This window comes from Lissotriton helveticus, chromosome 4_1 (genome assembly GCF_964261635.1).
Source record: "Lissotriton helveticus chromosome 4_1, aLisHel1.1, whole genome shotgun sequence".
Taxonomy (NCBI): domain Eukaryota; kingdom Metazoa; phylum Chordata; class Amphibia; order Caudata; family Salamandridae; genus Lissotriton; species Lissotriton helveticus.
Genome location: NC_136063.1, coordinates 840,390,954 through 840,412,205, shown reverse-complemented (window position 1 = coordinate 840,412,205; position 21,252 = coordinate 840,390,954).

Below are 21,252 nucleotides of genomic sequence, written 5' to 3'. Positions count from 1 at the left end.
GTGCTTAATCCAATTCCTCATGTTCCATTCAACTCGTTCCATGAAGACTAAACTTGTTCCATTCAACAATCCAAATAATTGTAAGTGGGATCTCCCACTATATTAACGAGGGGTTCTACCTCTGGAATAATCTATTTCCAAAGCCGGATGGCTCTTCTTGACCCCGGCGAGAGTCTCCATGTAATGTGCTTAATCCAATTCCTCATGTTCCATTCAACTCGTTCCATGAAGACTAAACTTGTTCCATTCAACAATCCAAATAATTGTAAGTGGGATCTCCCACTATATTAACGAGGGGTTCTACCTCTGGAATAATCTATTTCCAAAGCCGGATGGCTCTTCTTGACCCCGGCGAGAGTCTCCATGTAATGTGCTTAATCCAATTCCTCATGTTCCATTCAACTCGTTCCATAAATGAAGACACTGCAAGTGTAGAGGGTTTGCGTCAGGTTTATTTAATTTATAACCTCTAAAGAGCGCCGAGCCGGTGGTGCACCGCTCTCGGCTTTCGCGCTAATCCTGGCGCCTGTGTGCGCGCAGCCAGAACATGACCGCCTGCATGTCACGTCGGTACGTGACGTGCATACACTAGACTGCGCCACCACATATCTCGCCCTTTTTCCCAATATAGAAACTGTTAACTCACAGTCCACCGTTCATGTCAAAGTCTCTGAAACCAGGCTGTTTTGACCACCGTTCTCCCCTCCGGCTCAGTCTCACTGGGGTGGATGGGGTATCTCCTTCCTGAGTCCTTTCATCGCTCCTTCCACTTCCAAATGCAGCCTCACTATTTTCTCTTCTATTCCCGTTACCTTCACTCGCCAACGCTTGGTTGGCATCACCGGGTCTCTCTTCCTGCTGCTCTTGGCTCTTCTCATCCGGATGCATCTCAGAATGTTCTTGCTCTGCAGCTCCTTCCTCCTTGTCTTCCAGGTCTGCTCCAACCTGGTCCCAACGTAATACTTTGTTGTATCTTGCCATGCGGTCCAGTGACCACATGTTTCCGTCACTTAGCAGAGCTGCTCTGCCCATCACTTCCTTGACCTGCATAGGCTTGCTATACTTTCTGTCTCCTTTCTTTTGCAGCGTTGCCAACTTTACTCGCACCCATTCTCCTTTTTATTTTTATTTTAAGCCCCGCCCCTTTTTCCTAAGCTGCGCTGCGATTGGCTGCCGCCCCGGGACACCCCTGTGACGTCTTTCCTGGGCCGCGCTGTGATTAGCTGGAAATGCCTTCCTCCAGCATATCTGCAAGAGAATCTGATAAATAGCCTGTAAGCCTTGGAGGCTGATGCCATGGGTCGTTGTCTGCAATAGGTGAACATTTCTGCCCCTGCTGAAGGACTTCCTCATCCGCGTTCCAAAATCCTACGCTGGTCTTGATGCTATCCAGTGTTTTACTGGCCCCTTGAGAAAGAGTGTCAATCTCTGTTTTTATAGAACCTTTGCTGTTCAGCTCAAAATTCTGTACCACACTGGTTTTGTTGCCTGTAGCACATGAGCTGTCTTTGACACCTATGTGTGCAGAAGATGAGGAACCATCCAGCAGCGCTTTTTTGAAACTCTGTGAGCCACTGTGAAGGGACTTTTCCTTTTTCATTTCCACTGGGGTTCCTGTTCTCTGCTCTACCTGATACCTATCACAAAAGACGGGCTGCCCCGCAGCGTCCCAGCTTCCTTGAACCTCGGAAGGCTTTGTTGATGAACTTGGTCTTATTTTGACATTCTCTCCTGTGTGACTGGCATAGCCTGACACACTGCGTCAATATTTATCAAGGACCCCCTGAGTGCCTGGAAATAAAGTTCCTAGACCAGGGAAAAGCAAATAATTTGATATGTATCATTCTAGGCAACAGAGCGTAACGAGAGGTCGAAATGAACTGAGCTAAAACATTGGTTTTTTGTAAAAAAGGGGAATTCAGTTTTATTCACAAATTATTAAAACATATTGAAATAATAATACACATTACAATTTACATTAAACACATGTAACTCAATGAATTGAGAATACACAATAACACTGTTAAAAAGCAGCAAATAATTCAACGAGATGAAAGTTCCATAAAATGAACACAATTTTTAAGAGAAAAATGTGGCTAAATTAATCTCTACGCGCGTTTCGGCGAACCAGCGCCTTCTTCTGGAGCACCCACGATAATACCTACAAAAAGGAAAATATCATATAAAGAAACATTATATACAATATTACTCTTGTTGTGTAACATCAAAACACTTTAGAACAATTCAATGTTATTGTTGTACAGGGGTGTGGAATTTATTAAAATATCTACTTGTCCATGGGGCAGGTTGCTTCATGAATCTACTTGTCCAGTAACAAAATCCACTTGTCCCTCTGGTGCCATGTAGTGCTAGCAACACATTATGGCACCAATCTCATTATGTTTGAGCTCTTATATAGCCTCTCTGATTATGCAGGGCTCATACTATAGTAGTGTTTGAATACTAGCAATCCCTATATGTTGCCACGTTTCCGCAGATATACATACTGGAGCTGTAGGTAGTGGCAGGCAGTAGATTCAGGGTTGGAATGCCCTTTTGAGTCCGTGCAAACCAACTAACTTGCATGTTTTAAGGGTTTTCAACAACTCTTCTCTAATATTTTCACATACTGAAAAATTTAGGAAATTTACTCCTGACAATGGCAGAGGTAAACCTTCTTCCAGAGTTGGGGAAAAAAGTGGTTGGAGGGAAAATGAACTTGCAAACACTCAGCTTTTCGCATTAGCAAATCTATACATGCATATTTGCTCATGTTAAATGAAGTTCACAAATATTTTCACGAAAGACATATAGCTGCACTTAATGCAAGGGTGCATTTGTGAGACTTTCTTTAATAATTGGGCCCCAAATGTGGTCTGGCGTTAACCATGACTTTTTATGTTTATTAAAATTCTCTCTCTCTGTATCGGCTGGCTTCACTGTGGTGACAGCATTCTGTCTTTTACAAGGAGCATATCGGCACACAGAGTAGTTTTGTTCAGTGCCAATACTAATGTGGCAGTGTGTGCTTTTTCTGCCAATGTTTGTTATAATGGTGAGGGCCTGTAAGCTCTCACATCAATAAGGTTTTACAAAAACCATGCAAAAACAAGTCATGCATTGCCAAAAGTAAAAGGCCGACCACTGATTTCAGACCTACTGGCTTTGCCAATGCTTGTTTAATTTTATGTTTCCCATAACCTTATTGAAACTGGTTACACTGATTTTGCAATGTGAATACTAGCATGCATCAACACATTTTGCTAAATGATTCTGCCAAGAAAGGGTACCTGAAATTTTACAGTAGTTTAGCTAAATGTTTTTTCCCTACTTTCATTTGTTTAGGAACATTTTATATTGAAAGCAAAGAATCATTAATGTTGCTTTCAAGCTTCTGCTAATATGCGCATCTAATCAGAGCATTCTGGGAGCATTATGCATAGCCTCATATTGCTAAAGTTTTAGACCGTGTATACACATTTTTATACTAAACCACTGTCAGTAGTGCAGTCAGAACTTACATTTACTTAGAGCGCTCACCCTAATAATAAAGGCTTTCAATTAATGAACCATAAATACGAGTTTGAACAACATTAACATATGCACACAAACATTAACTTAACTGCAAGCAGTGCCCTTCCCTGACCCATAACGTGGTCCTGCAAACTGGCAGCCAAAGGGTTTGTGCTGCAAGGGTTTGGGCCTACTTGTCCCAAGGACAAAATACACATTAAAACTTGTTGTCTTTGACCCCAAACAATATGTCCTGGGCGTCGGGCTATAGGAATTCCACATCCCTGAAGTTGTAGTCTCAGAATTTACATTTTGTTTTGACAAAACGTTTTTATATTATAACATTACTATTAAGGATTTCATTTCCTTGCCTTGAATGTAATCATACATGCGTAACTGTTGTAGATCATTGAACCCATATTTTTTTATCTGCACTAGTGGTTACAGAAAGAAGACAATGTCTTATAATCATAGATTGACTATTCCCAATGTTGTAAGTTTAAAGGTTTTTACATTGGATGGTTAATCTAGAGATCTTGAAATTTGTATCTCTCTAGTTGAACCTCTAACTAGCGTGAACGATGAAGTAGAGAACACTGGAGATGGTCGCAGTTATCAGGAAGTTATTCTAGCAGGACCTAAATAATACTCTGCAATGCATCTATATCATAAATAAGGTCACTTACTTTAAAAACACGAAATATATTGCTGTAATTCGATGACGCAATCTGGTCTATACGTCCAACGAGTACCCTTTCTTTTGTTTATGTAATGTAGATATTCTAAACCATAGAGAAACAGTAAATGAACATTTGAGCTCTTATTATTATAGCCTAGTCTTATGATTTCTTCATGGCTAATACTTAATGGACGAACAAGAATGGTATATTACCTATTTTAATTGAGGTTTGCAGATGGATATTCCATAAACATTGATGTGATTCGTTGGTCTCGAATGTTGATTTAAATTTCTATATTTCCTAAAGAAATTATAAGATCTTTCAATATATTCGATCTTTCAACTTTTGATTTGTTAATTTTAACTAAATAATTAGTAAGGATATAGTTTTTTACTTTAGAAGATGAAGGTATCTTACTTAAGGAGTAGGGGTTCATTTAGACCCGCTGCCCGGAGTTAAAAAGTAGTGGCCGCAGTAATGCGTATTAATGTGAAACTTAAATGATATGATCCTCCTGATGTGGGGATAGTTAATTGTGATGATTGCCTACAGAATGGATAGAAAGAAAGACACACTGCCACCTACATCAGTTAGCACCTCCTTCGCTAACATAGTATTCACCAAACTCCCAGGCAAACTGGAGCTGCCAAAGGTACACACGATCTTGGGATTTTGATTATGGCATGGTACTCCACCACATTCGGACTAGAAACCGACTGCAGCCCATCCCTTGTTTAAAGGACATCATCAGAGGAATGTGAGAATACTGCTCAGCAGTGCAAACAGTACCAATGGATACATGACACTTCTAAGGGTGAGATAGAATGTATCGAGGCCCTCTGTGAAGAAGGTGGTGCATGGGTCTTCCACGTGAGAGATGATGCACGAGGACATTTGGCCCCTAACAGGAAACCTCTGCTGCTATGAGTCGTGCCATTCATGCAGAGAAGAGAGGCAAGCAATAGGCAAAGGGACTGTGTGCCTGCTCCAGGGGCAAAAGGCTGCATAGAACTGTGGCTAGCTGAAAGAGACAGAGACATTGTGACTAACAGTGGTAGTGAACTACTAGGTTTACTAGTTAACAAAACAGCAACGCACAGCCCTAAAGTGCTGCTGCTTTAGCATGTTGTGGTCCTTTATTCCCTTTCAGAAGGTTCCCAATTACAGGAGTCTGCTTAGAGTGTTTCCATACAGGTAGTATGCAGAGTCTTTCATAAACAAAATGACCAATCGCCTAAAATAACGTGAAAATGAATGCCCCCTCTTTCTACCCCAAAGTGTCATTTTTGTAGGTTGCCAAACATCGCCATACCTGGGCGGAGGGTGCTTTTACTGTGTGTGCTGCTAGACTTCAGCTGTTTTTCGAGGGATTCTTCTTCCATTTAGAGTAAGATGCTACCGTCCTGGGGAGTTTGTATTTTACAAGGCTGGAGTGGAAAGGGGTTTGGGTATTTTTAGTGGTGTTCCTTTTGTTTGTTTGATGTGCTTGTTTTGGGCCTGGTTTTAACCAAAAACCTCTTGATTTTAAAACATTCATACATATGATGTACTTACAGAGGGTTCCACCAGCTATTTCATCCGTTGTTCTGTCAGTGTCTGTCATTCACATTTTTTGTTCTACCCACGGTAGCAAGGGATAGGGCTTGTTTATTTCACCCATGCTTTCCTCTCTGCGAACGATGGCCTTCTGCATTTGCGCAATACGCATTCACACACAAAAAGTGTCTTCTTGGGCGTTTTTATTAAAAACATTCACAAACATTGGCAACTCCAACAGTTGGGAGATAACACAAAACTTATTGGCTTTGCCAATGTTCGTTGTATATGTTATTAACTTATTTTCTTGGAGCACCGTGCTTTTCCAATGGTGCTGCACTTTCCTAGGGAGCACTGCTTCCATTGCTGTGGGTGCATTCAGGGTCTGAGAACTCTTCATGTGCCTAGGATAGTTCTTATTTTTAGAGTCAATATCTGTCATACTGACATTGTTCCTCTGTTTGGCGGCGGCTACAATTCTTTAGTAATCATTTCTTCAGCCCAGGAACGGTTGCCACTGTAACAGGAACATATCTTGCCAATGGCGGAATAAGTTCCGAGTGACTTCCTCGCACTCCTCAACCCTGGGTACCCCATCTAGCTTCGCCCTTCTCTGACCCACCTTCGCCTCCAGTCTTCCCTTCAATGCGCCGCCCCCCACCCCCTCCCCCAACTTACCTCACACTCCGCGTCTCCCTGCTCTTGCAGACACTTGAGGGGGGCTGTAACAGCTGTCGAATGCGCCATCGCCTTTTCACGTATGCAGTGCGCGTGCGCACTCAGGGGTGTGGAATTTATTAAAATATCTACTTGTCCATGGGGCAGGCTGCTTAATAAATCTACTTGTCCTGTAACAAAATCCACTTGTCCCCTTTGTGCCATATAATGCGGCAACAAATTACGCAGCAATCTCATTATATAAGATTTCTGATATAGCCTCTCTGATTATGCCAGAGTTCATACCATAGTAGTGTTTGAATACTAGCAATTCCCTTATGCTGCTATGTTTCTCCAGGTCTACATACTGTGGCTGAAGGTAGTGGTAAGCAATAGTTCCAGGGTTGGAATGCCCTTTTTAGTCTGTGCAAACCTACTAACGTGCATGTTTTAAGGGTTTTCACCAATTCTTCTCTAATCATTTCCCATACTGAGAATGGTTGGAAATTTAATACTGACAGTGGCAGACTTAAAACTTCTTCCAGGGTTGGGAAAAAAGTGTTTGGAGGAAAAGTGAACTTGAAAACATTCAGATTTTCACTTAAGCAAATCTACACCTGCATATTTCCTCATGCTAAAATGCAGTTCACAAATATTTTCTGGGAGTACTATTTCTTGGCCTATTTCTGTAAATTCTTGTGAATTCATGCAAACTGTACATATGCACTTAATGCAAGGATATATACCATGGATGCACTTTTAAGACTTTCTTTAATAATTCGGCCTCTAATAATTAGGCCTGGCGTTAACCATGACCTTTTGTTTCGTTTTTTATTCTGTCTCTCTCCGTCTGTCTATTAGCTGGCGTCCCTGTAAGCGACAGTATTTTGCTCTTTTAGAAGAAGCATATTGGCACACAAAGTAGTTTTGTTCTGTGCCCACAACCGCTGTGGCAATGTGTGCTGAGACCAAATTTTTTTTGATTTGCTTTTGCCAATGCTTGTTAGAATGGTGAGGAACCATGAGCTCCCACGCTGTTAAGGTTTTACAAAAAACACGCCTTGACAAAACCGAAAGGCTGACCGCCAATTTCAGACCCACTAGCTTTGCCAGTGCTTGTTTATTCTTGTTTTCCATATTCGTATTTAAACTGGGTACACTGATATTCCATTCTGAATATTTATGGTAAATACTAACATACATCAACATGTTACTAAATGATGCTGCAAAGATACGGTACCTAAAATCTTACAGTAGTTTAGCTAAATGTTTTCTTTTCTTACATGCATTTTTTTGTGAACGTTTACTTTTGAAAGCAAAGAATCATAACTCTTGCTTTCAAGCTTCTGCAAATATTTGCATATAATCAGAGAGCATTCTGAGTGCATTCTACAGAGCCTCATATTATTAAACTTTGAAAATGTGTGTATACTTTTAAACTGGATCTACTGTCAGTAGTGCAGGCTGACCTAAAAACATTTACTTTTAGTGCTCACCCTAATAATAAAGGCTTTGCGTTAATGAACCATATATACAAGTTTGAACAGCATTAACACACATATTACATATAACACACACTTTACCTTAATTGTAGAGAATGCCATTCCCTGAGCCACAATGTGGTAGTGTAAACTGGCAGCCAAAGGGTTTGTGCTGCAGGGGATTGGGCCTACTTGTCCCAAGGACAAAATGCACATTAAAACTTGTTGCCCTTGACCCCAAACAATATGTCCTGGGCGTCGGGCTATAGGAATTCCACATCCCTGGGGCCACTATTTCTTGTCACGCTCCAGTAGGTCACAACAAACGAACACTTACCTCACACTCCGCGTCTCCCTGCTCTTGCAGACACTTGAGGGGGGCTGTAACAGCTGTCGAATGCGCCATCGCCTTTTCACGTATGCAGTGCGCGTGCGCACACTATTTCTTGTCACGCTCCAGTAGGTCACAACAAACGAACACTTACCTCACACTCCGCGTCTCCCTGCTCTTGCAGACACTTGAGGGGGGCTGTAACAGCTGTGGAATGCGCCATCGCCTTTTCACGTATGCAGTGCGCGTGCGCACACTATTTCTTGTCACGCTCCAGTAGGTCACAACAAACGAACACTTACCTCACACTCCGCGTCTCCCTGCTCTTGCAGACACTTGAGGGGGGCTGTAACAGCTGTCGAATGCGCCATCGCCTTTTCACGTATGCAGTGCGCGTGCGCACACTATTTCTTGTCACGCTCCAGTAGGTCACAACAAACGAACACTTACCTCACACTCCGCGTCTCCCTGCTCTTGCAGACACTTGAGGGGGGCTGTAACAGCTGTCGAATGCGCCATCGCCTTTTCACGTATGCAGTGCGCTTGCGCACACTATTTCTTGTCACGCTCCAGTAGGTCACAACAAACGAACACTTACCTCACACTCCGCGTCTCCCTGCTCTTGCAGACACTTGAGGGGGGCTGTAACAGCTGTTGAATGCGCCATCGCCTTTTCACGTATGCAGTGCGTGTGCGCACACTATTTCTTGTCACGCTCCAGTAGGTCACAACAAACGAACACTTACCTCACACTCCGCGTCTCCCTGCTCTTGCAGACACTTGAGGGGGGCTGTAACAGCTGTCGAATGCGCCATCGCCTTTTCACGTATGCAGTGCGCGTGCGCACACCATTTCTTGTCACGCTCCAGTAGGTCACAACAAACGAACACTTACCTCACACTCCGCGTCTCCCTGCTCTTGCAGACACTTGAGGGGGGCTGTAACAGCTGTCGAATGCGCCATCGCCTTTTCACGTATGCAGTGCGCGTGCGCACACTATTTCTTGTCACGCTCCAGTAGGTCACAACAAACGAACACGGCGATGGAAAACTATGCTGACACGTGCAGTATGACTATGTTGTTTTTCACACAATTTAACATTTATTAGGATTTAGAGTCTCGAAGGATGCAGCTCAATCTGATAGTACGCCGACGTGAGATCTATGGTGGAGAAGTGTGTTACCCCTTTTGTCCTGGCGAGCATCTCCTCGATTCTGGGCAGGGGAAATCTCTCCACTATGACGTTTTTGTTGAGCTCGCGGAGGTCAACACAGAGATGAACCTGTCCATTGGGTTTCTTGACCACCACCAGGGGGGATAGCCACTCCGCACTGTCCACCCGCTCTATGATGCCTTGCTCCTCCAGCCTCAGAAGTTCTTGTTGCACCGCTCCACTAGTGGAAATGGGTATGTTCCTGACTTTGTGTACCACCGGTACAGCTCCCTCCTTGAGGACCATTCTGTGGACGAACTTGTCCAGTTTCCCGACCGAGCCATCAAAAACCTTGTGGTAAGCAGATTTCCAGTCCTCATCTCTCGTGAGGGGCCACTCGTCCGTCAACAGAATCTGCTCTTTCCCGCCTGGGTTGAGTATGATTCCTAGATCCCCTGCGTCTCTCCATCCCAACACTGATGGGCCCTTCTCCGCCACATACAGGGTGCATGTGGCTGACCTTCCTCTGAATTCGAATGTAAAGTCTCAGCATCCCACCAGTGGAATGGCGTTCTCGGTATACGAGATGGGTCTGATGTCCGGCGGCCATAGGTCTTGCCCCACTACTGGCACGAAGTCTTCTTCCCATATGGATCTTTGCACGATGGTCCAGGGAGAACCTGAGTCGACAGCCACATGTACCTTCACTCCCCCTATCAGCATGTCCGTGCGAGGCTTATCTCTTCGCTTACCCGCCACTTCCAGCACCTGGTCCTCGATGCACAGCACCAAATCACCATCTTCCTGGTCATCTTCCTCGCTGATGTCCGCTGTGGCTGGATCGACACATTTGATCATGGACTTCTTCCCCTTCCTGCGACATACCTTTTCAAAATGGCCGACCAGGCCACAAAACGTGCATCTGGCGCGGAACGCGGGACAGCGTTTATCCTGGGCTGAATGCGCCGTGCTGCCGCATCTGTAGCACGCAAACTTGTTGTCTGAGCCGGGGCGGACCGCCTGTTTCCCTGTCCATCTCGAGTCCTTCCTCTGATCTCCGTACGTCCCTCTGTGTTTATTGGGCTGGGGCGCCTCGTCGATCTTGTTAACCATCTGTCTCGGTGCGCCCTCTCGCCTGGCTGCATCAGCGCCGCGTTTTGACATTTCTGCCTTTTTGACCATCGTCACAACTTCTTTGAGTGATGTCTCGTTCTGCGCCCATAGTTTGTCCTGAACAGCCCTGCAGGTGGTATGCATGACGATCTGGTCTTTGATGTACTCCTCCTGCAGACCACCGTACTGGCACGTGATGGCCAGCCGTCGGAGTGTTGCCATATAGTCATCAATCGATTCGCCGGCCTCCCTATCCTTGGACACCAGGTTTTTGAACACTCTCACCCCTTCCGGGCCCAGGTTGTGGAGTAACAGTCTCTTCTTTCTTTCCGCGGTGAATGCCCCCTCGTTCTCATCTTCAAGTTCCTCAATGTAGTTTTGAAAGTATTCCTTCCAATCCTCCCATTTTAACTGCGGTTCCCCTGGTCTGGGCAGGAATGGGACGGGGGCCATCAGGGCTGACGCTTGATTCGCCATCTTGGCCTCGCCTCTGGGATCTACTGCCTGGGCACTGTGTTGGACGGGTACACCGGATGCTCCTGCACTCCCTGCCGTGTCACTTTGCCCTCTGGGACTGCCTGGGGTGTTGTCCCTTATAGCCTGCGTGGGATTGTCAGTCTGCGCCACTTCCTCTGTCTTGGAAGGTGCCTGTTCCTGACCACTGTGCTGAATGTTGTTTGTGGTGCCAGCCTCGTCGCCACTGTAATGTTATCTCCTTGCCCCCACACTATGCACTGAGCCTCTGTGCGTTGTATAACTTATTTATTCAACTTATCATAAAGCAAATGTGAGTATTAGGGCGCCGAGCGTCTGCACTGCTCTCGCTCCGGTCGCCGACCTCTCTCTCGCTGTTCGCGCCTTCCCGCAATGTCCTCTTGCGAATGCGCGCGCCCCACGCTCCAGTCTATAGCGTGACGCGTCATCGCGTACACGCTCATAGACTAGAGCGCACACTACAGTCTTCAGAGCCAGTGTATGCAGAAACCCTGTCTGCTGTATCACAAACCAACCCAGCCAATTCAGACGCGGGAACATCTTCTTGCATCACAACTTTCCTGGCGTCACTCTTTCGCTTCAGTCTCATGTTCTGGTCATGAACGAGGACTACTTCAACTTCCCCTACATAAAGCAAGTAACAATTTAGAATGAATTGTGTCATTCTGTTTTTAACTCATGTGTGCAATCCATAGCCTTTTTTTGGAGTTTCTGAAATCGAGGTGTGTTTCCTCATGTCAATTCTGTTCAATCTATCGGTACTTTCATTAAGACAGAAGGTAATTGTGAGTGGGGTCTACCAGTATACTAACGAGTTCTGCTCCTCATATGTTCCTACCTCTTGTTGCATTACATGTTCATATATCTTTTTTGATAATTGGGTCATTTTGTTTTTAACTCATGTGTGCAATCCATAGGCTTTTTTTGGAGTTTTTGAAATCGAGGTGTGTTTCCTCATGTCAATTCTGTTCAATCTATCGGTACTTTCATTAAGACAGAAGGTAATTGTGAGTGGGGTCTACCAGTATACTAACGAGTTCTGCTCCTCATATGTTCCTACCTCTTGTTGCATTATATGTTCATATATCTTTTTTGATAACTGGGTCATTTTGTTTTTAACTCATGTGTGCAATCCATAGGCTTTTTTTGGAGTTTCTGAAATCGAGGTGCGTTTCCTCATGTCAATTCTGTTCAATCTATAGGTATTTTCATTAAGACAGAAGGTAATTGTGAGTGGGGTCTACCAGTATACTAACGAGTTCTGCTCCTCATATGTTCCTACCTCTTGTTGCATTACATGTTCATATATCTTTTTTGATAATTGGGTCATTTTGTTTTTAACTCATGTGTGCAATCCATAGGCTTTTTTTGGAGTTTTTGAAATCGAGGTGTGTTTCCTCATGTCAATTCTGTTCAATCTATCGGTACTTTCATTAAGACAGAAGGTAATTGTGAGTGGGGTCTACCAGTATACTAACGAGTTCTGCTCCTCATATGTTCCTACCTCTTGTTGCATTACATGTTCATATATCTTTTTTGATAATTGGGTCATTTTGTTTTTAACTCATGTGTGCAATCCATAGGCTTTTTTTGGAGTTTTTGAAATCGAGGTGTGTTTCCTCCTGTCAATTCTGTTCAATCTATCGGTACTTTCATTAAGACAGAAGGTAATTGTGAGTGGGGTCTACCAGTATACTAACGAGTTCTGCTCCTCATATGTTCCTACCTCTTGTTGCATTATATGTTCATATATCTTTTTTGATAACTGGGTCATTTTGTTTTTAACTCATGTGTGCAATCCATAGGCTTTTTTTGGAGTTTCTGAAATCGAGGTGCGTTTCCTCATGTCAATTCTGTTCAATCTATAGGTATTTTCATTAAGACAGAAGGTAATTGTGAGTGGGGTCTACCAGTATACTTACGAGTTCTGCTCCTCATATGTTCCTACCTCTTGTTGCATTATATGTTCATATATCTTTTTTGATAATTGGGTCATTTTGTTTTTAACTCATGTGTGCAATCTATAGGCTTTTTTTGGAGTTTCTGAAATCGAGGTGTGTTTCCTCATGTCAATTCTGTTCAATCTATCGGTACTTTCATTAAGACAGAAGGTAATTGTGAGTGGGGTCTACCAGTATACTAACGAGTTCTGCTCCTCATATGTTCCTACCTCTTGTTGCATTATATGTTCATATATCTTTTTTGATAACTGGGTCATTTTGTTTTTAACTCATGTGTGCAATCCATAGGCTTTTTTTGGAGTTTCTGAAATCGAGGTGCGTTTCCTCATGTCAATTCTGTTCAATCTATAGGTATTTTCATTAAGACAGAAGGTAATTGTGAGTGGGGTCTACCAGTATACTAACGAGTTCTGCTCCTCATATGTTCCTACCTCTTGTTGCATTATATGTTCATATATCTTTTTTGATAATTGGGTCATTTTGTTTTTAACTCATGTGTGCAATCTATAGGCTTTTTTTGGAGTTTCTGAAATCGAGGTGTGTTTCCTCATGTCAATTCTGTTCAATCTATCGGTACTTTCATTAAGACAGAAGGTAATTGTGAGTGGGGTCTACCAGTATACTAACGAGTTCTGCTCCTCATATGTTACTACCTCTTGTTGCATTATATGTTCATATATCTTTTTTGATAATTGGGTCATTTTGTTTTTAACTCGTGTGTGCAATCCATAGGCTTTTTTTGGAGTTTCTGAAATCGAGGTGTGTTTCCTCATGTCAATTCTGTTCAATCTATCGGTACTTTCATTAAGACAGAAGGTAATTGTGAGTGGGGTCTACCAGTATACTAACGAGTTCTGCTCCTCATATGTTCCTACCTCTTGTTGCATTATATGTTCATATATCTTTTTTGATAATTGGGTCATTTTGTTTTTAACTCATGTGTGCAATCTATAGGCTTTTTTTGGAGTTTCTGAAATCGAGGTGTGTTTCCTCATGTCAATTCTGTTCAATCTATCGGTACTTTCATTAAGACAGAAGGTAATTGTGAGTGGGGTCTACCAGTATACTAACGAGTTCTGCTCCTCATATGTTCCTACCTCTTGTTGCATTATATGTTCATATATCTTTTTTGATAATTGGGTCATTTTGTTTTTAACTCATGTGTGCAATCTATAGGCTTTTTTTGGAGTTTCTGAAATCGAGGTGTGTTTCCTCATGTCAATTCTGTTCAATCTATCGGTACTTTCATTAAGACAGAAGGTAATTGTGAGTGGGGTCTACCAGTATACTAACGAGTTCTGCTCCTCATATGTTACTACCTCTTGTTGCATTATATGTTCATATATCTTTTTTGATAATTGGGTCATTTTGTTTTTAACTCGTGTGTGCAATCCATAGGCTTTTTTTGGAGTTTCTGAAATCGAGGTGTGTTTCCTCATGTCAATTCTGTTCAATCTATCGGTACTTTCATTAAGACAGAAGGTAATTGTGAGTGGGGTCTACCAGTATACTAACGAGTTCTGCTCCTCATATGTTACTACCTCTTGTTGCATTATATGTTCATATATCTTTTTTGATAATTGGGTAATTTTGTTTTTAACTCGTGTGTGCAATCCATAGGCTTTTTTTGGAGTTTCTGAAATCGAGGTGTGTTTCCTCATGTCAATTCTGTTCAATCTATCGGTACTTTCATTAAGACAGAAGGTAATTGTGAGTGGGGTCTACCAGTATACTAACGAGTTCTGCTCCTCATATGTTCCTACCTCTTGTTGCATTATATGTTCATATATCTTTTTTGATAATTGGGTCATTTTGTTTTTAACTCATGTGTGCAATCTATAGGCTTTTTTTGGAGTTTCTGAAATCGAGGTGTGTTTCCTCAGGTCAATTCTGTTCAATCTATAGGTACTTTCATTAAGATTGAAGCAGAAAAGTGTTCACAGTGTGGGATGTCGTTTCTTCTGTCTTTGGATAGTAAGAGTTGCTTCTTTGTTTGACTGTCGACTATTTTGAACTGCTTTTTTTGCTTGGACCCGCTGTAGGCTGAACTCACATATCGCGCCTTTTATGTTCTTAAAGTAAGCATTTCGTTTGGTCTTCAGTATCTTGGGATGCTGTGATGAGGGGTCAGATGTCCATCTGCCTTATGTCATTTGCATAGCATGCTTGTCTTCATTGAGGCTGCCATTCTACCATGGTTTCTAACTCGGGGCACTTCATGACAGATGGCTGTTCCTTTTGACATGCATCACAAACTTTAATCTGCAAATACATAATTGCGATGCTCAGTTAAACATGTCTGATTATAAAGAAACGCTCACATTAGAGCAGATCATAGTACAAAAAAAAGGAAAAAGTTAAGAAGATTTACATTCAACATAAGAAATTGAAATAACCGGATACAATAACACTCACCCATTCTTTGATATGAGTTGACATATCGGGCCAAAAAAACAACCTTGTAAATCTTTGTTTCTTATTTATTATCGTTGATAGATGGACATTTGCTCCATACCTTTAACGATGTGAAGAGAAAAGTTGTTGTTGGTGGTGAAGCTGCCAGAAATATATGTCATGAATTTCATTCTTCGACATTTGGTGGTCATTCTGGTATTAATAAGACACAGCGAAGCATCAGTGGGGCGGCTTCAGTGAGTATTGACTTAATAGACTCGGTGTAGTGATCAGTCAGTGATTAAACATCTGAGGTCACAGGATTGGGAAGGATGCGATTGGTGTCTTTTTTTATGTGATGTTAACTTGTGTGGGTTGTGCCGCGATTGTTTTAACCTTTTTCAAGGTAAGCAAGGTTCCTGAATTTTGCCCATATTTTTATTAATGTTCATTGCCAAGTCCAACTGAGGTTGTGAAAGACTTCACTAATTTACAAAATGTAAAATCAAGTTTGCTAGAAATATCAGCCATACATCTTCCAAGAAAGAGAGTTAGTAGTATTGCAAAATACTAGGCGTTCCACCAGAAAAGGTGGCGTTTTGGAGCAGAGATTTTCAGGACCCTACACTGTTTCTGAAGTAAAAGGAAAGCGTGTAAAGCTAATGAATGCTAAAAACACAGTATTAAGTAGAACTTTTAATTTGGACATGTTAAGGCCTTACAATGTAAACAAACCAGGTAGTTTTTGGTTCTAGTACATTCCTTACCTAATATTCATGGTGTTTTTATCCGCAGCTTTGCTAATTTCACTTTTGAAGTGACATGAACAGACTTGTTCTGAACACGCTCCTCATCCTCCTTAAAAAACCATACTAATTGACTATTCAGAGCAAATGTTATGTTTTTATTTGCTATAATGAACAGTAATAGTTGGTCTTCTGTGCTTCAATCATGTCCTGCAGCTCTCCGACTGTCACCATCACCTTTCCCAGAAGCGCAAAATGTTTGTACTCCAATTCACATTTCATCGTCTCCAGTGCGGCTCGCCCCTTATCCAGCACCGCTAGCCCCGTCTGTAGCACGTCTCGCCCCTTCTGTACAAGTACTTGTAGAGTCTGATTACCTAAGTACGGGCCCCTTCTGGGCCTGTACTTGTATAGTCTGTTTTCCTAAGTACGGGCCCCTTCTGGGCCTGTACTTTTCTTGTGATTTCCAAAGTACGGGCCCCTCCTGGGCCTGTACTTGTCTTGTCTGAATTCAAAAGTAAATGCTGTACATTGATGTTCTTCTGCAGTTCCATAGTATTTAAAATGAGCAATTAGTAATCTGATTCTCATAAATCGATACATGCTATCTTCCAAAGTACGGGCCCCTCCTGGGCCTGTACTTGCGTTGTCTGAATTCAATTCCCAAAGCTCCTCACAAGTACTGACCTGTCCATACTCCTTCATATCTGCAGACTCACCATCGTTCTGCTCCATTGCTTCTTGACTTGAAAAAGGTTTTTTTTTCTACTTATTCTGCCGCCAAGAGTCACTGTTGTTTCTTGGCTTTCTACATTCAGAAGACGCTTCAACCTCGGTGTGCTAAGGGGGCGACTGTAGACTGGATCTCCGTTGAGCTGTGTCCCGTTCCCCTGCACAGGATCCATTTTTCTGTTCCATGACAAAAGGGCCTATTTTGCAAGATTTCCAATGGCATTTATTGTTTGCTTACGGTCCATTTAGTATTCTAGTGTTCAAATTACAGAGCACAGCTTTGCAACTCCATTGCCAAGCACAGCTGAGACTGTCACAAAATTCATGATCATTTTGGACAACTTGAGGCTAGCGTTTCATCCTTTGCTGGAAAAAAGGATAGAAGAAAAGATTATTAGTCTTCCAACTCAGTCAGAGATGTGTTTGTCTATTCATTAAATTCATTCAGTTCGAACTCAAGACCCTTTTCTGATAAGTGTTGTTCCTGTCGACTTCAATTCAAAATACAGCCCCTTTCTGAGCTGTTTCCGGTCCTTTTAATTGGCCATTGTCAAATGCTGTGCGCTTGCACTCCAGGCACCCGCATCTGGCTATCTGGTTCCGTTGGATGTTACTCTTTTGCATTTATTGTTTAAACTCTATTAAATCAACTGAAGCCAATTGGTTGCCTGGAGTCTTGGCCGCCTTTTTGCCTTCAAGATCTTTCTTAAAGTTTTATTGTGAATGTGTTTATGCCACAGTTCACTTATCAATTAATGGCTGTATGAGGCAAATCCATGGGAGTTCGTGTGAATTCAAACGATACACAAAACAATACTATCCGTTTGGCGGAAGTATTTAGTCTTACTTGGATTTTGCTTGCTCAAAAGCCACATATCTGTGTAGTGAGGTTACAAACCAAACAGGACACATTATGTCTTCATTCTTTTTTACTGGTGTCAGTACTCGTTGTGTTGATAACCAATTGTTCACCGGCTTGTTTTCACATGCCAAGCACAGCTGAGGCAGTCACAAAAATCATGATCATTTTGGACAACTTGAGACCAGCATTTGAATAGTATGGGTTCTTGTCTGATTTGCTAAGTACAGGCCCCTCCTGGGCCTGTACTTGTGTTGTCTGATTTCAAGAGTACGGGCCCCTCCTGGGCCTGTACTTGCGTTGTCTGAATTCAATTCCCAAAGCTCCTCACAAGTACTGACCTGTCCATACTCCTTCATATCTGCAGACTCACCATCGTTCTGCTCCATTGCTTCTTGACTTGAAAATTGTTTTTTTTTCTACTTATTCAAGAGTATGGGCCCCTCCTGGGCCTGTACTTGTCTGATTTCCTAAGTACAGGCCCATCCTGGGCCTGTACTTGTCTGATTTCCTAAGTACGGGCCCCTCCTGGGCCTGTACTTGTGTTGTCTGAATTCAAGAGTACGGGCCCCTCCTGGGCCTGTACTTGTCTGATTTCCTAAGTACGGGCCCATCCTGGGCCTGTACTTGTCTGATTTCCTAAGTACGGGCCCCTCCTGGGCCTGTACTTGTCTGATTTCCTAAGTACGGGCCCCTTCTGGGCCTGTACTTGTCTGATTTCCTAAGTACGGGCCCCTCCTGGGCCTGTACTTGCGTTGTCTGAATTCAATTCCCAAAGCTCCTCACAAGTACTGACCTGTCCATACTCCTTCATATCTGCAGACCCACCATCGTTCTGCTCCATTGCTTCTTGACTTGAAAATGGTTTTTTTTTCTACTTATTCAATAGTACGGCCCTCCTGGGCCTGTACTTGTCTGATTTCCTAAGTACGGGCCCCTCCTGGGCCTGTACTTGTGTTGTCTGAATTCAAGAGTACGGGCCCCTCCTGGGCCTGTACTTGTCTGATTTCCTAAGTACGGGCCCCTCCTGGGCCTGTACTTGTCTGATTTCCTAAGTACAGGCCCATCCTGGGCCTGTACTTGTCTGATTTCCTAAGTACGGGCCCCTCCTGGGCCTGTACTTGTGTTGTCTGAATTCAAGAGTACGGGCCCCTCCTGGGCCTGTACTTGTCTGATTTCCTAAGTACGGGCCCATCCTGGGCCTGTACTTGTCTGATTTCCTAAGTACGGGCCCCTCCTGGGCCTGTACTTGTCTGATTTCCTAAGTACGGGCCCCTCCTGGGCCTGTACTTGTGTTGTCTGAATTCAAGAGTACGGGCACATCCTGGGCCTGTACTTGTCTGATTTCCTAAGTACGGGCCCCTCCTGGGCCTGTACTTGTCTGATTTCCTAAGTACGGGCCCCTCCTGGGCCTGTACTTGCGTTGTCTGAATTCAAGAGTACGGGCCCCTCCTGGGCCTGTACTTGTCTGATTTCCTAAGTACGGGCCCATCCTGGGCCTGTACTTGTCTGATTTCCTAAGTACGGGCCCCTCCTGGGCCTGTACTTGTCTGATTTCAAGAGTACGGGCCCCTCCTGGGCCTGTACTTGCGTTGTCTGAATTCAATTCCCAAAGCTCCTCACAAGTACTGACCTGTCCATACTCCTTCATATCTGCAGACTCACCATCGTTCTGCTCCATTGCTTCTTGACTTGAAAATGGTTTTTTTTTTCTACTTATTCAAGAGTATGGGCCCCTCCTGGGCCTGTACTTGTCTGATTTCCTAAGTACGGGCCCCTCCTGGGCCTGTACTTGTCTGATTTCCTAAGTACGGGCCCCTCCTGGGCCTGTACTTGTCTGATTTCCTAAGTACGGGCCCCTCCTGGGCCTGTACTTGTGTTGTCTGAATTCAAGAGTATGGGCCCCTCCTGGGCCTGTACTTGTCTGATTTCAAGAGTACGGGCCCCTCCTGGGCCTGTACTTGCGTTGTCTGAATTCAATTCCCAAAGCTCCTCACAAGTACTGACCTGTCCATACTCCTTCATATCTGCAGACTCACCATCGTTCTGCTCCATTGCTTCTTGACTTGAAAATGGTTTTTTTTTCTACTTATTCAAGAGTACGGGCCCCTCCTGGGCCTGTACTTGTGTTGTCTGAATTCAAGAGTACGGGCCCCTCCTGGGCCTGTACTTGTCTGATTTCCTAAGTACGGGCCCCTCCTGGGCCTGTACTTGTCTGATTTCCTAAGTACAGGCCCATCCTGGGCCTGTACTTGTGTTGTCTGAATTCAAGAGTACGGGCCCCTCCTGGGCCTGTACTTGTCTGATTTCCTAAGTACGGGCCCCTCCTGGGCCTGTACTTGTCTGATTTCCTAAGTACAGGCCCATCCTGGGCCTGTACTTGTCTGATTTCCTAAGTACGGGCCCCTCCTGGGCCTGTACTTGTGTTGTCTGAATTCAAGAGTACGGGCCCCTCCTGGGCCTGTACTTGTCTGATTTCCTAAGTACGGGCCCCTCCTGGGCCTGTACTTGTGTTGTCTGAATTCAAGAGTACGGGCCCCTCCTGGGCCTGTACTTGTCTGATTTCCTAAGTACGGGCCCCTCCTGGGCCTGTACTTGCGTTGTCTGAATTCAATTCCCAAAGCTCCTCACAAGTACTGACCTGTCCATACTCCTTCATATCTGCAGACTCACCATCGTTCTGCTCCATTGCTTCTTGACTTGAAAATGGGTTTTTTTTCTACTTATTCAAGAGTACGGGCCCCTCCTGGGCCTGTACTTGTCTGATTTCCTAAGTACGGGCCCCTCCTGGGCCTGTACTTGTGTTGTCTGAATTCAAGAGTACGGGCCCCTCCTGGGCCTGTACTTGTCTGATTTCCTAAGTACGGGCCCCTCCTGGGCCTGTACTTGTCTGATTTCCTAAGTACAGGCCCATCCTGGGCCTGTACTTGTCTGATTTCCTAAGTACGGGCCCCTCCTGGGCCTGTACTTGTGTTGTCTGAATTCAAGAGTACGGGCCCCTCCTGGGCCTGTACTTGTCTGATTTCCTAAGTACGGGCCCCTCCTGGGCCTGTACTTGTCTGATTTCAAGAGTACGGGCCCCTCCTGGGCCTGTACTTGCGTTGTCTGAATTCAATTCCCAAAGCTCCTCACAAGTACTGACCTGTCCATACTCCTTCATATCTGCAGACTCACCATCGTTCTGCTCCATTGCTTCTTGACTTGAAAATGGTTTTTTTTTTCTACTTATTCAAGAGTATGGGCCCCTCCTGGGCCTGTACTTGTCTGATTTCCTAAGTACAGGCCCATCCTGGGCCTGTACTTGTCTGATTTCCTAAGTACGGGCCCCTCCTGGGCCTGTACTTGTGTTGTCTGAATTCAAGAGTACGGGCCCCTCCTGGGCCTGTACTTGTCTGATTTCCTAAGTACGGTCCCCTCCTGGGCCTGTACTTGTCTGATTTCCTAAGTAAAGGCCCATCCTGGGCCTGTACTTGTCTGATTTCCTAAGTACGGGCCCCTCCTGGGCCTGTACTTGTCTGATTTCCTAAGTACGGGCCCATCCTGGGCCTGTACTTGTCTGATTTCCTAAGTACGGGCCCCTCCTGGGCCTGTACTTGTCTGA